The 17,140-nt window shown below is 34.9% G+C and overlaps 1 protein-coding gene across 1 annotated transcript in view; it reads right to left on the bottom strand.

The window, feature by feature from the left end:
* The window catches only part of LOC123677663, a 78,180-nt gene that overhangs the window by 17,429 nt on the left and 43,611 nt on the right, over window positions 1–17,140 (bottom strand). The window lies entirely within an intron of this gene.

Here is a 17,140-nt window from a genome sequence, read left to right as displayed (position 1 = left end):
TTGGGATCGCTCTTGTTTCATTTATATACTTTACTTGTCTAGGTTAATTAAATCCTGCGTCTCCATGTTCGCTAATTACACCAAAATATATGCTACGCCTGGAACTACTAATGAAATACTAAATATCAGTACATTATTAATGGTGTTACACTATCACATTGCTCGAGTCATACTAATCTAGGCGTCACCATAATTAAGAGGGTTCAGTTGTACTGCAACCTTGTGGTCTATTGTGCCTCCCATCAGAGCTATTCTCTTTATAGCGTGATCTTCAGCTCGCCTTCGAGTTCTGGAGTTCTAATGAACTCTAGTATCTGGGATGGCTTCAAGGAGGCTACTTCTTCACTTCTATTGAGGCATTCATCACCAGGTATCTGGAGTTTCTTCCTCCTCACCACAGAATCTGCACTCGCCATTTTCTGCTAGACCCATTCTTATGAGGTGTTGCCTTAAAAGTCACAGTATGGTGTGCAATTAAGTTTATTGGAGTAATTGGCCCGGACTCCTTTGAAAATAAAGAAGGTGTCCCTCAACCTGACAAATACTTATCGCTATTGCAAAATAATTATCGATTTTTTTTGCATGCAATTAATGATATGGGCATTGGAAGATATGTGGTTTCAGTAAGATAGTGCAACAAGGTACTTGGCCTCTTTTCAAGAAAAATTCCCAGGATGCGTAATTCCTCGTTTTTGTGATGTGAATTGGCCACCAAGATTTTGACATTTATCGGCATTGCATTTTTTTTCGTGGGGGTTAACCGGAGGATCGTATCTATCCTCAGACTATCGACAATTTGAAGAAAAGTTATTGGTAAGAGATATTGTCCGATATGTGTCGGCGAGTCATCGAAAATAACTCACGAGGATCGAGTTGTGTGAAAAAAAGAGTGAAGTAAAGAGTAAGAAAAATATAACGCGAAGGACATTTAAATGATGTTGTATTCCACACAAGTTCCAAATCATTATTTGTGTATTTTATTTAAGTTCAATTTCGGAACCAAAAAAATGTATAACCGTATACAGGGTGTAATATGGGGGGTTAGCCATAGCCTTCAGGTAAATGCAGGTTATTCAAGCTTTTCAGAGAAGTAGCTTGTTGCGTATGCTAAGGTTGTTAATTTCGGAGATACAGAGTGATTCATGGAAATTGGCCCAAAAATTCTAAACCAGCAGTCGGATTTTGTTTGGTCAAAAAAGAAAAAATTTAAAAAAATCATGAAACGTTTTGAAGGGCTGTATGAAGTGAACAAACCCACAAACTATATACAAAATCGGACTAATGAGTTCCAAGTTATGGATATCAAAAATTTAGGTCAATTTGGATGAGTCTTAGGATACATATCAAGCTTTTTTTCTTGAAGGCCTGGATGAACTGCATTCACCACTAGGCTATGGCCAACCACTCATGTCGCACCCTGTATAATAGGAAAGGTGTGCGAAACAATACTTACACAAATCAATTCCTCAAATACATGTTAAGTTACTCCGGCAGTTATTCTACCGTAACATTTAGATAACTCTCATCAATATTCAATGGATTCGAGTAACCTAATTGTCTAAATCACTACAACAATCCCTATCTCTTCGCAACATCGCACCTTCCATAAATAACCTAACACAATCCAGACACCGACGTAAATCTGAAGATGCACGTTCAACCTTTGGATATCGAGCTGAGCCGTCTCTCTCTCAGCCCGATATCCAAAGGTTAAACATGCATCTCAGTGCCAGCTGATCATCTTGAGACGTCAATTAGCACTCACTCGACAGGACCCGGCACTCCATCTGGCAGATTCAGATTGGGAGGCTGGGATGATTGATGGCAGAATAGAGTTGCCAGACAATGAGTTCGCAACTGTGTCTGGACCGATCTATTCTTTCTGCGGGGATTATAAATGATGGGATGGAAGCTGCCCCCACGCTGTTTTCGTGTCAAGCTGACGTTGAACAGAGGCCCCGATTCCGATATCATTAAGAAATGAAGTGGTTTTAATGAGTCAGTGTTACGACGCTACGCTCTGACGATTAGGAAGGGAGGGTTTGGAACTGGATTATTGTTCTTGTGAGAGCTAGAAGTTATGGGGGCAATTACTAGATAAGGAATTGACGAACGGCATTAGTTTGGTGACAACTTTTGAGCGCGCGTTAATTCTTGCGCCAATTGAAGACTATTTAAGGAGGCCTTGGAGACAACAACAATTCCATACATTTTTTCAAATCTGAATACAGAAAATTGCAACTTTCATTGATTCCGTCTTGCATCATAATTATACTCCCAAAGTCCGAAATAAAGTTGGACTTGAACTTGAGGTCGAGGAATCATATTCTTAAAGAATTAGCTTGTTCTTCATGGAGTGCTGATGCCAGCACTCTTCGTATGGCAGCTTTAGTCTTGGTTTTTTCTGCTGCTGAATACTGTTGTTCTGTTTGGTTCAATAGTGCTCATGTTCATGAAATTCATGCATAGTTTAACGTTTTTATGAATTATCAGTGGATACACATCTTTACATTGGTAACCAGTGGCTCATATTCCTAGACAGGTCGCCGTCAAGAAACCTTGGGATAAATTCATTTTCTACCCGAACTTCCAATTGTATATTACTTTCCAGATACTTAAACTGCCAGATTAAAGTCACGTTAATCTTTATGGATTAATACTTTCATTCAATTTATTGAAAGTGACAAAGAAAATTGGTATTCCTAATGGAATTCTTCTAATGTCTCCAACAAAAGTCTAATCGTTGATCCGTCTGAGAAGTTCTAGGTTTCAATCGTCCCAGTAAAATTTGGTTTACTTCAAATCGATTTGGGACTGGTATGGTCGTTGCAATACTATGCTCTTCGAATGGCATTCTCCTGAAATCTCACATTGACCACTTGGTGAATAGTGGTTCAATTTATAAATTTGATGGTGGTTTCCAAGCTATCCATTCAGTTTCAGATTTCTCTTTAGAATGAGTCGCTAACTTTAAATCATTATAATGAAATCTATAACATTTATAATTTCTTTCTGGTTCTTTTCTTTTTTATTTTCAGATTTGATTATAATATATGCGTCGCCAAGTTTTGGTGAAAAGGAAGAACTACAACTACGAATATACAGGGAGGCAGAGTTTTTGTTCAGGTTTTTATATGTGCTCTTGTATCGTTGAAATGTATGATGCTCCTTTTACAATTCCTCTGCTAATACATGTTTTATTGTTTGAAGTAAACAATACCGCGATGGCCTGTTAGACGTTTTTGGAAAACTGATTATAATTTTTTGCACGTTTGGTTTTGAGACAATGATCTTTCTCCCTAAAATATGTTCAGATCTTTACAACTTCGGGTTATACCGGAAACAGACCACCACTTTCTCTTTTCACAAGGACGAGGACTCACGTTTTTTCAATATTTCCGCAGAAACCGCAATTTCTAACTGAGTGGAGTAGTCTGTGTTTTCTGAAAAACACTGGAAGGAAATAAAATTCGATGTTTCGATAACTAAAATTGACATTTCATGAATTGTTAGTAATTATTGGTAATTGATATTATTTATTAGTTCATGGATTCTCAACTATCCCAACGAACAATTAATTAAATTTCCTGAAATGTCAAATTTCGAAACATCGAATTTTAGTTTCTTTCTGCGTTTTCAAGTACAACAACTTGTGCTGTAGTAGTCATAATTTTTTAATATTGAAAACATTTTAATTTTTTTAGAACTGTAATCTGTATAGTAGTAGGTATCTGAAACGAACGTTACATTTCAAATTTATCTATTTAATCTTAGATTTATATCAACAATTTCATAGAAGTGTGGAAAACGCAGATACTCAATTTTTCCAGGCAGCTATGCCTATGAAAATAAAATTTCCACTCCACGCCTTTCATTTCAACTGATGACAATTTTCATGCAATCACATGACCTATTGCGTTTTTGCTGGCACGTAGAATCCATTTTCACGCAAGTCCTCGGCCGACACATGTGGAAAAACCGACGGAATTTTCTTGAAAAGTCGGAAAAGAGGCTCATTAACCCGAGCCAACTGTCGGAAAATCGCCTTCCACATCCACTATTTTTCCTTACTTCCGCCGAATCGAAATTAAAGCGGAACGAAACATGAAATATCCAAATAAATCATAATACAGGGTGTTCCTAAATTGGAGGTACAAACAAAAATGACAGATTCCTCGAATCGATTCGAGAAAAAAAAGTCCTATAAATATGGGCCCGCAAACGCTTCGTTACCGATATACAGAGTGTTGAAGTTCGATTTTTTTTTCATTTTTTTTCTTCTCATAGTAGTACCTTTCCTTCATAAGATCATCAACTTAAATTTCGGCTAAATATTCCAATTTGAATGTTAATCTACAGGGTGTAATTTTTTCTGGAGCAGTGACGGCTTCTTTCCTGCAGAACTTTTTTTGATGGAACAAAGGTAGTTTAGAAAAATGTGAAACGAAACTTAGGGCCAATGGTCCAGTACTACTACACTTTTTGTTTTCTTGTAGTTTTGTCGTATCTGCTACCGATTTAGGGAAAAATTTCAAACAATTCTCTCGTAATCCTCAGGAAAAATACAAATTATTATAAAGATCTAGTTAGTAAGCTGTGATGAATAAATTAATTATGAGTTTTGTTATTTATATACCCAATCTGTAGCGCGAAGACTAATACAGATTTAATGAACTGGTATATACATACCAAAAACTAGGACTATAAGAAACACTCTGTATCTTTAAAACAAAGCGTTTGCGGACCTATTTTTATAAAGATTTTTTTCTTTAAACTATCCAAGGAATCTCTCTATTCAGAATATATGGCGATGTTAAGGAGTTGAAGAGGAAAGCACAGTCACAGAGGCTTGTTTACATGAATTAACCAGAATCTGTGAGGTATACCAATACTATTCAGAAATCAGTTACCACAAATTGAAGGGTGATAGATCATGTGACAAATGCACCCTTGGAGGCTACTTATATAACTACAGTTATGCGGTCTCCAACGAGTGCTCTTGATTTCACCTCAGTAGTTTATCATTTTTCACTATAGTAATAAGGAAAATAAAGTTTTAAACAAAACCTTTTCTTAAGAGGAATTACCACCACGTGGCTTTCCGCGTATCAGTCAAACACTGTTACCCATTCATTTTCCTTCTGGCGTTCCTGTTCCTGCGTTGACCAAACTTTGTACGGTGTACGAAGTTGTACATTCACTTTATGTTCTTTCTCTTCTCGAAGCAAAGAAGTAGCGGGCAGCACTCGACAGTCGATTATTTTTTTCACAAAATTATAGTTTTACTTCTTTTGAAATAATTTTTGGTAGCTTTTTTTCACGAAAATTTTAAAAACATATTTGTGCTTTGTATATTGCACATATCATCAATTCTTTCGTGATAAACGAAAAGTTACCAATTTTTTTTCATTCGCAAATTGAAAATATTGACTTTCCACAATGTAGATTATTGTTTGAATCATGTGAAAAAAATCGGTGGATATAAGAGTAAAACATCTATAATTTCGTTTTGAACTGACGTTGTGGAAGTCCCTCTCAAGTTTTTATTTATAAATGAACTTTCCAAATCTCTACTATCTACTTGAAGACACCCTGTAAATTGAACTGGCACTGCTGAATTCACATTCTTCAAGAACATGCCATTCGGACTAGACGAATTACGTCAAGAGCGTAAAATTCTAAAACCTCAATAAAGCAGGAAATGAACCAGTTCCTTGTTTGCGGCACATACTCACGTCGGGATAACGAGAAAAGGAACTGTAAAATTTGAGTACTCCCTAAAAGTATATTACAACATTTATATGCATAATACATAGATTATAGGTGGCAATGGTGCCGAAATTCAAGATGTGGCCCGTTGTGGGCGTGAAATTCAACGGGCTTTTACGCCCTGCCGTAAAATCCGACAATAATACCGGCTTTTATAGATTTGAATCAGCAGATCTCTAATTCTTCCTGCAACTTGTCACGGTCCAAAAAATTGCGACCTTTATTACTCTGCGAATTCACAGGGTTCTGGAAGTTAATTTTATCTTTTCATAAAGCAGGAAAAATTTATTTCTTTCATCAGAATTTTTTTTCAAATATTACCCAGGGCAACAAAAAAAATTTATTTGGTGCCTGGGATTTAAGAACTGATTTTTACTATATTTGGGACGCTAAATCAGTACATACAATCCCTTTTTCCCTATCAGCTCTACTTTTTTAGATATCTACCAATACATTAAGTCCTACCGGTATTCATTTATGAGAGTTCTAAAATTATTATATATTCATTAATGTACAGTGCATCCCATTTTGGGTGAGACAGCCAGGTTTCTCGCTTGTTATTTAAGATAGAGCCTTGCGGTTTTCACGTTCCTATCCTACTTTTTCGTGAAACTCTAGTTGGTCTAATCAGATTTTGCATAACTGTTTCCGTTCAAGAGATACAGGGTGATTTTGGAAATTGATACTTTTCGGACCCCTCCTTTATTTCCGAAGTTATTAGAAATAATGCTTAGATAAAAACTACGTCTGAATCAGAATTCTGCGTAAAATCCAGTGGCGTACTCAATTTTTTTTTTCGGGGTATGGTTTTGAAGATTCAACACAAACCTATATTTTTTTTAATGGAACACCATGTATATCATTACTTGGTTGAATTCGTTATTTTTTCCCTTCCAAATGATTATGATTATGATACTATGTAGGTAGGATGTTCAGAAATGTTAAAAAAACACTAAAACATCAAATAATTATGATTTTTTGTTAATGGGCAATGGATTTCCCATATAAAAAAAGAATCAATAATAATAACAATAATTCATAGCGATGACAGCTTGATCAGATTGGATTTTTTCCCTCCAATGCCTACTTGATAAAACAATGCTCCCAAATGCATAGTAGCCATAATAACAACAAGGATGTTTGTATCATCAATGACCTACTACTTTTGAAAATCGAAAGTAGATAATAATCCTCCTATTGAAACATAGAAAATTCATGGCCCATTTACAAAAAATCATCATTATTTGATGTTTTAGTGTTTTTTTAACATTTCTGAACATCCTACCTACATAGTGTCATACATCATTTTGAAGGGAAAAAATAACGAATTCAACGAAGTAATGATATATATGGTGTTCCATTAAAAAAAATATAGGTTTGTGTTGAATCTTCAAAACCATACCCCGAAAAGAAAAATTGAATACGCCACTGGTTTTACGCAGAATTCTGATTCAGACGTAGTTTTTACCTCAGCATTATTTCTAATAACTTCGGAGATAAAGGAGGGGTCCGAAAAGTATCAATTTCCAAAATCACCCTGTATCTTTTGGACGTAAACATTTATGCAAAATCTGATTAGACCAACTTGAGTTTCACGAAAAAGTAGGACAGGAACGTGAAAACCGCAAGGCTCTATCTTAAATAACAAGCGAGAAACCTGACTGTCTCACCCAAAATGGGATGCACTGTAGATATAATAGTTTTATTGCACTCGGGTAAGTAAGACAAAAAAAATCATTCTTCCTCCGTTACATATAATGTTGGGCTTAATGAAGCAATTTGTAAAGGCTCTTGATAATAATGGGTCATGTTTTGCATATATAGCTTTAAAAATGCATCAGTTGAAGACAAAAAAACTCAAAGCAGGGATATTTGACGGCCCACAAAATGAGAAAATTTATTAAGGATCCTGCCTTCATAAATTCAATGTATCAAGTTGAACGAGAAGCTTGGACATCATTAGTTGCAGTTGTAGAAAATTTTCTTGGCAAACATAAAAATAAAAACTATGTTGAAATAGTTAACAAGATGCTTAAAAGTTTCAAATCCTTAGAATGCAATATGAGTATTAAAATACACTATTTACACAACCACTTATACCGTTTTCCAGAAAGTTTCGGAGACATGAGTGAGGAATAAGGTGATAGATTTCACCAATTCGCCATTAAAGTTATGGAGGACCGCTACCAAGGAAGATGGGACATGCACATGATGGCAGATTACTGCTGGAGTTTCAACGTCATGCTCCTTATTTGGTGAGACCAGCTCAGCGTAGTGTATTATGAGTTGTTGAAACTGACTGAAACAATCATAGGCGATCGTTATCGAGCACAATTAATGCGTTTGAGCCGTGTATTGAAAGACAAACGGCCACAATACAACGAGAGACATGATGAAGTTATTTTACAGCATGACAATGCTCGACCCCATGTTGCGAAAGTGGTTAAAACATACTTGGAAACGTTGAATTGGGAAGTTCTACTCCACCCGCCGTATTCTCCAGAGGTTGCTTCCTCGGAATATCACTTGTTTCGATCAATGGCACACGGCTGACCAGAACTTCCGGTCTAATGAAGGAGTAAAAATTGGACCGATTCATGGATCGCTTCAAAAGATGACCAGGAAGCAAAGTTGTACGCCTATGAATGATTTCTCATTAGTCAATTGCTAACAGTAATGACCAAAATAAAAGACAACGAAGTTCTAGGAAAAGAATGAATCGAAATCAATCGAAGGGTATAATGCCGAAAAGTTCTTTCACATTGAGGTATAACCGATGAACTCATAGGTGAGTAGAGCAACTCAGAATAATAATTATTATAGGTAGTAAACTCATTCAAGGAAGACAATTTCTTTCAAATTCTTACTATAAAGTTGACAATTTCAATCATGGGAAAATCGAATTCCATTCAATTTTTTTATGAAATCTTGAATTGCCCAAAAATCATTGAATTCGCAGTTTTTTGAGGTTTTTTGTTTACATCCTACTGTCATAACTCAACAAGTTGTTGTTTAATGTTCTTTCTACTTGAACGAAGTCTATACAAGGTGTTTCACTATGAGATAATGATGAACTTGTATTTGTGGTAGTCACTTTCAACAGCTAATTTAAATTATTTGAGGTTTTGTTCACAGATTTTTTTTTTCAAATATATCATAGATATATCATATCTTAAGTTCCATTCCAGTAGCTTGGAAATCATGTGAATAGAGAAAAAGAGATGTTCAAAATGACCATCTTTTTTTTTCCAGGAGATTTGTTCTTATTATCATAAGTACTATATCTAGACTATGTATTTTAGGATACCCTGTATTCAATGATTTTTACCACGAAGTCCTAACCAAAGATATTCGGAGTTGTAAAAATCCTAGTCCTATTGAAAATCCACATCTTAATAGAATATTCATTTTTTTGATGTCTTTCAATGAGTTGTGACAGAAGCAATAAAGACCCATTGTGCCAAATTCACAGCGTTTTGCGATCCAAACACAGCTGTCCAGAACGCCTTGTATATCGACAACCCCCAGATGTAATTCAATTAAATCCAGAACACAGCCGAGAAATCTCGGATCCCAAGTAAGAGGAAATACCGGAGGAGACAAAGATTGCGATCTTTTAACTTATAAAATCTTGAGGCGAGCCCTATTCCTTGTTTCAATCTTCAGGAACGTCATCCAGCCTCCTCCCCAAGGATTAATTATCTTAATTTTCGGGTAATCTCTTTCGGCATCGTGAGGATCATAGAGTTGATGTACCGTACAGGATTCACGACTTTGCCTGCAGATTAATGACGGATAAGGGAGATTGAACAAAGCAGCGTAGGACTCGAGGTGTCAGGCTCCATGTTGAGGAGGTTAATGGCTCGATGATGAAGATTGGGTCGGCTTTGTTGAGAAGAAGAAGAAATTCGACTAGTGGATTTTGGTAATTTTCTATGGTTGTTCGTAGTTCGAGTTGTAGATGTAGAGACAACATTCGGAACTTGTTTTTATAGTCGCATTGTTCTGACTTAAATTGTGAACGAATTTTTGGCCAAAACAAAAAAAATCTTATGGAAGAACCATCTCATTCTCATTATATGGTTCCGGATGAGTTTTTCTATTTCTTAAACCGAAAATTACTATTTTAAGGCACCCATTTTCAGTTGATAGACGCTATTTGTGTAATCGATTTCAAAAATACAGTTGAAACAAAATATTGGCTTGATGAAGAGTTTCTGGGGTCTGCACCAGGAAAATCAACCATCATTGATTGGTATGCTAAGTTTAAACGTAGTGAAGTGAGAACCGAAGACGGCGAACGGAGTGGACGCCCAAAAGAGGCTGTCACCAAGGAAAAAATCGAAAAAGTTCACAAAATAATTTTGAATGACCGTAAAGTGAAGTTGATTAAGACAGCAGACATTGTGAAGATATCATCTAAACGTGTACATCATATCATTCACGAATATTTGTACATGAGAGAGCTGTGTGCCGCGCAAGCTCACAATCGATCAAAAACAACAACGTGTTAATGATTCTGAGCAGTGTTTGAAGCTGTTTGAATGCAATAAACCAGAAATATATGACAATGGATGAAACATGGCTCCATCATTTCACTCCGGAGTCCAATCGACAGTCAGCTGAGTGGACTTCACACGATGAATCGAAAAAGCGAGGAAAAACAACAGTCACCTGGCAAGATTATGGTATCAGTATTTTGGGATGAGCAAGGTATAATATTCATTGATTACTTCCAAAAGGGCCAGACCATCAACAGCGATTATTATATAGCGTAATGACCATCAACAGCGATTATTATATAGTGTCATTGGATCGTTCAAAGGATGAAATCGTTAAGAAACGGCCCCATTTGAAAAAAAAGGTGCTGTTTCATCAATTGGGCTTCAAATTTCTTCTGCTTCCACCATATTCGCCAGAACTAGTGTTTTACTATGGTAGACCGGGGACTTTTCAAATGGCCTGTTAGTTACTGAATCTTCAGTTCCTTGATGTGAGGCTTGCTTCAAGCTGAAGTTGGATATTAGGAACAATATTAATTAAGAGATTAAGGTTCAAACATATTTTGGACAATTCAACAAATTCAAGTTCTTGTAACTTCTCAACGGAAAGATTGCAAAACACACTGTATAACGTATGCTGGGTTCAACAGTAGCAGTATAATTATGATCAAAACGCACAATTATAGCAAATTGAAAATAACAATTGTTGCTCGTTTCAAAATGAACAAAGCCCTATAATTGTCTTGCTTCCCCCGTATTTTCAACGAGACGTAATCTAAAGCCACATTCTTTGGGGAATTTATGGCTTTCTAGATAACCCCAAGCAGGGAACAAGTTTCCATTTAAGAATGTGATCGTCACAAACGGATCAAGAAGTAATTTAGGAACTGACGGTTCGATAGAGGTGATGTAAAGAATCTGAATTCTCATTACAAAGTCATTAACCTTTTTCGAATGAGACCTGGAATATTGGCCCTTCAGCATCTGCAGGAAAGGCAATACTTCCAGACTTTGCATCTTTATCGATCAATTTGAATGGAGTGCTTTTCCTTGAATTTTGTAACTATGAAAATTGTTGCATTTTATGGATCAGAGATCAGTGGTTATAATTTAATTATTAATAATGGCCTCAGTAATAGTCCAGTCGATATGTGTTTTTCACAGAAAAGTTTTGGGGTAGCTTTCATTTTTTCGTTTTTGGAGTGCTGAAACCAAATCTGTGGTTTCCCCCGAATTTGAAAAAAAAGTAAAAAAATCATTTTATGGTGGTTTTTTGCATATAACTCGAAAATATCAACTATTCGTGAATGACCCTTCTATATAAAACAAAGTAAGTATATAAAATTTTCCACATATTTAGTTCATTAAATTTATTTGTCCGTTAAATCATTCTGAATCGAATGATAGTTGAAAATTGGCTGATTTTACTATCTCTGCAAAAAGCCAATTTTTGGGGTAGTTTTGATTTATTCGATTATATATGTTTTTTGGCGGCTAGATCTGAATCTGAGGTTTACCATTTCACCACCAAAATTTCGTGACGGAAAATTGAAAAAATGCAAAAAAAGTTAAACAAACATATAATTTTTTGGCAGTTTTTGCATATAACTCGGAAAATATGGATTTTTCGCGAATGGCCAAGAACGAAAAAGTAGATGAATCCATCAGATTTTCTTCATAGAGGTTTTTTGTCCGTTAAACAGTTCTGGCTCAAACGATAATTGGCGTATTCTATCTGTCTCCCCATTTTTTCCATTTCAAAACTTTAACAATATTATTTATGGCATATCTTCTACTCAATAATTTATTCTTCCAGTATAATCCAGATGGGTTTGAACAATAAAACCATCATCTGCTTAGGAAAAAGCATTTTCAAATTCACTTTTTTAAATTTAGTTATTTCGTTTTATTAATTTCAATGAATATATCGAGAAAATAATACCATCGTAATATTTATACAATGAGTAACTCAAATTCAAATTTTTGTATAGGAAGGTCGAAAAATTGGTATTTTCTTCTGAATGAGAATGTTTCTATGGGAACCTATCATCTAGGGTTTCGTCAAGTAGTTTGATATTTTAACAACTACATACTTGACTTGAAATTCAAGTACGTGCGAAATTACATACATTAGCCTTGACTTGTCTTGATTTGAGGTATTCATTGCTTGACTTGATATCAAGCTAGTAGATATTACTTGAGTTTGATACGTACAAATCGCACGGTATATATTTCTGCAAGATCGTTCGCGCCTAGACAAAATAATCTTCTTGAAAGGATAAATAAAGTGAGTTTGACATCGATCTCCTAAGTTTATTCAATGAATCTCCTGTAAATCCAGCAAATGAAATGACTTGGCGTTAAGGAATAAATAAATTCATGACTGAACCACGTGTTGACAATAGGGATTCACGGCTTAACTTGATATTCAAGCTACTCGACTTGAAATCAACTCAAGTTCAAGTCAAATTGTAGTTTTGCTATGTCGAGTAAGTATTTTTTTATCAAGTACTTGACTTGACTTGAACTCGAGTTGATTTCAAGTCAAGCCCAAGTCAAGTAGCTTGAATATCAAGTCAAGCCGTGTTTCCCTAATTGACAGTTCTGAAGATATTGTAGAATCGTTTTTCCAAACTTGGCTAAAATGGTCAAAAATTTTTTATCAACGCCAACATCTTCAACTCCTGTTGAAAGCAATTTTCCAGAACTGCCCTGACTGTTAGAAAAACCCGCAATAGATTTAGTGAGGAATCTATAAGATGTGACATCCTGGATGGAAAATCAAATCAAACAGTGCTTGGAGTTTCCTTAATATTAAGAAACTATATTTTTTTATATTTTGTTATGTTCTATAGTGATTTTATTTGTGTTTCCATTTTGAAAAAAGTTAGGAAGTTTCATAAATGAAAACATTTTTTGCAAGGTTCCTTCTCATTTCATCATTTTTATGTGGACACTACACAATAAAACTGCTTAAAATCAAGAAGCTGATAAAATGTACTTCATATTTCAAGTACTTGAGTAATAAATACTTGACTTGACATTGAAAAACTACTACTTGACTTGAACTCGACTTGATTTCAAGTCAAGCCAAGTCAGTCAGCTTGAAAATAAATTAAAGCCGAGTATCATCTCTCCAAATTTCGATATTGAATACAAATAAGAATTACATTGTCCGAATTCTTGTTCTACAAAGAAATGTGATATTTTCTTTTGAAGACGCAGACTTTCCACTCGCTCAGAAAAAAACAGTATTTTCCGAACTTGGTAACGTAAATTACTATTTATTCTAATAACAGAACGCCTTTTCCAATTATTAATATGTGTTTTCCCACCACTTCCTATTACGAAAATTGGTCAAACCATTTATCATAACCTTAGTGCGTGAATGAATTATATTCTGTTGAATGATCACATAGAACCGCTGGACACATGTATGATTAAAAGCTAAGATCAACACGAAAATCTCCAGTAATTTGAAAGCTCGTGGCTGTTACCGCCACCACTCTGCGTTGATGGGATTGTCATGTCCTTTGGTTTCATTAGTTAAATTAGTATATGCTTTTTGAGTCCAGTCCCTGAAATGTTGGACATAATGTTTTAAGCTTTGACGGACGTCATTTCGGAAGCTAATTTGGTAAAGTGAAATTCAATATCGAAGTGAAAATATCAATTAGGAAATAAAAAAATGATTTTATTATTGATACTTCATACTTCGAATAATACTTGAAGACGAACGGACCTTTTTTAAATTATTATACCGAGGCATTTAACTTGAGACAGTAAATTATCTCAAAAATTATGTAATTTAGACAAAATGTTTTGAATAAAAGTTGTTAGGTGTCTAGGGGGAAACAATATTTCCTTATTTCGTTTTAACCTTCAACTTCAAGGTCAACTCAATTTTTTTTAACGGAATGGTATATTTTTTGGTGTAGATTCTTATTAATTATTATTAATAACCTTTTCTCATCAGTTCATCAGTTTAATCGACTGTTCAAATATAATTTAATTGAATATTTTGAAAACCAATGAAAAAAATTCTAATATACCTAAAATATACTTTCATACTGAAAATATAACTTTACACCTAAACAAAAACAAGTCGACTTTGAATTATCTTTCAAGTCCAAGTAAAGGTTGAAAAAATTTGTTCATTTTCTGTACCCATTGATAACAATTTTATTTGAAACATTTTTTCTGAAGTACCTACATAGTTTTTGAGATTATTTACTGTCTCAAGTTGAATGCCGCACCCTGTATAGTGAGAAAATATATAATTAAATATCGATCATTCCAAGAATTCCAAAAAGTACTTGAATTGGTATATTGTCAATGATTAATGAAGGGTTTTTCTATAAGAGGTTCCATTTTGAATATCCCGCGATCTGGGCAGTTTTTTAAGCTGCCATCTTATTATATTTGACAAGTGAAAACCACGCCATTACTAAAAATGAAACGATACACGCTGCAACAACTTAACGAAATTGTTAAAATTTACAATCAGCAACATCGTATCTTCGGCGATTGGGTCCATGAAATGCATCGAAATGATCCGGATTTTCATCGAAAACTAATCTTCAGTGATGAGGCTCATTTTCACCTCGGAGGCTACGTTCATGAACAGAATTGTCACATTTGGGACTCGAAAAATAAATGAATGATTGTTGTAAAACCATGTCTCACTGTTTGGTGTGGTTTTTGGGGTGGTGGTGTGATTGGACCTTGAATGAGGTTAGTGCATAGGGATTCACGGCTTTGCTTGATTTTCAAGCTACTTGGCTTGACTTGCCTTGATTTCAAGTCAACTAGTAGTTTTTCAATCTCAAGTCAAGTCAAGTATTGGCTCCAGGCTTTGTTAGATTTCCATCCAAGATCTAGGATACATGAGGCATCTTAAAGATTTGTCGCCTAGTATATTGCAGGTTTTTATAACTGTAAGAGCAGCTCTGGAGAATTGACTTACAACAGGAGTTGAAGATGCTGGCTTTGATAAAAAATCCTTGGCCATTTTGGCCAAGTTTGGAAAGATATTTCTGAAACTGCCAAAATCTACCAATAGATTTCAGGGAAATGTGAGAAAACTACTAATAAAGTCATACTGGCGAATGCTTCACTCTCTCGGCGCTCGAGTAATCCCCTCATTTAGTCTAAGCGCGTACGAGATTACAGAAATATAGATATGCCGTGCGACGCGTGCATACCCAGCTGAAGTAGCTTGATATCAAGTCAAGCAATAAATATCTAAAATCAAGTCAAGCTCAAGTATGTAATTTTTCATGAACTTGATTTTCAAGTCAAGTAGTTGGTTAAAATGTCAAGTTACTTGGCTTGATGAATCGATCCCCTTTAGTGCATCTATTACGGTGAATGGATTGCTCTACCGAGCTATATTTGATGATTTTTTATATCCAGAATTCAGACTTTTTTGGGAATACGTGAAAGATAAGGTCTACGTCAATGATCAAAAATCGATTCAAGACCTCAAATCTGAGAATTGGTTATGGAAAATACCATGAAAAGAATCTATCATTTGGTGGCTGATATCGTTTTCCATCGTAAGTGGCATATCTTCCTCTCTGTGATGAAATAAGTATCTATTGATTTATCTTGAAATAAACTTTTTTTTTTCATATTAAAATTAAACTTCTTTTTGCAAAACACTTTATTTTTTCAAACTATTCATTCAATAATAATATAATAATAATCTATACGGTTTTGTTATGAAAAATATTCAATTTATTATGTTTATAATGATAAAATGTGTATTATTTCTTGACACTTATTATGTCATTTTTGCTCAGCTTTACTGATTTCAACAAATTCTAACCGTTATTGAAGTGTGTATATTTCCATTATTGATTGGCATAACCTAATTAACACAAATGACATGAGAAACGTCGAAAAATAGTACATAATAGTCATAATATTGCCTTCATAACCATTTGAAATTGTATAATTCCTATTGGAAAATCAAAAAGCCACCTCATTTCTAGTGAGTTATGTTACACATCTAAGTTGATGAAATCACAGTGCATCAATTGTGCCATCTTCAGTAGCCTCCAACGGCATCACCGTAATTATAGATGGAAATTACTTTTTACGCTACCACTGCAAAATTGAAACATTCAATTTTCATCAAACATTGCATCTGAATCGGAGCCAACAAGCTTTATTGAAAAGTTAGTCCAATGCTCCACATCGAGTATAACGGAAATTTCCTCATTAAACTGGATAATTTCCCAGATTTCCGGCAGTTTACGATCACTGCCGAAGTTCTTCATGTAGTTATATGTGAAAAGTATGGAGTTTGAAGAAGTTCATAATTCTCGTTGAAATAGATCGGGAAAATTGCCCGAAGAAGAGAAAATATACGGAAGAAGTTGGCGCTCCCTTCTTTGATTGTTTCACTTCTATAAATTTGCTTTTTGATGAGTTTTCCTTAGTTAAGGAAAGATTTTCCGAGATTGGAAAGTTACAGCGTAGGTACTTTGTTTGCGGAGTTTTCCGTTCTTTATTAGTTATCTAATTGAAATTAGAGCTGAATGGGGGATTTCTTGAAAACTGCTACAAAGAGTACATGAAACATATTGTTATTTCGTTTTAAATACTCTTGTGTATTGTTTTCAGAAAATATTAGCTTATTTAAACGATCGAAAATTCATGTTAACCAAAAATCTATCAATTATTAGGTGTACAATTTTACTTCCGCCGTTTTGCAATAGATGGCTGTAGCGGTAAGTGGTAGTCAAAATGAATAGATCCTAGATGTCATACAAAAAGCTTAGGTATTCGTAAACATAACGCCATCAAAATATTAGTCGATTTGTGTCAGCATCACAAAGTGATGCTGATTAAACATGTGAGCT

This window comes from Harmonia axyridis, chromosome 4, assembly GCF_914767665.1.
Source record: "Harmonia axyridis chromosome 4, icHarAxyr1.1, whole genome shotgun sequence".
NCBI classification, from domain to species: domain Eukaryota; kingdom Metazoa; phylum Arthropoda; class Insecta; order Coleoptera; family Coccinellidae; genus Harmonia; species Harmonia axyridis.
The sequence above is the reverse complement of the archived record's forward strand: the minus strand, read 5'-3'. Positions and strand labels throughout refer to the sequence as shown.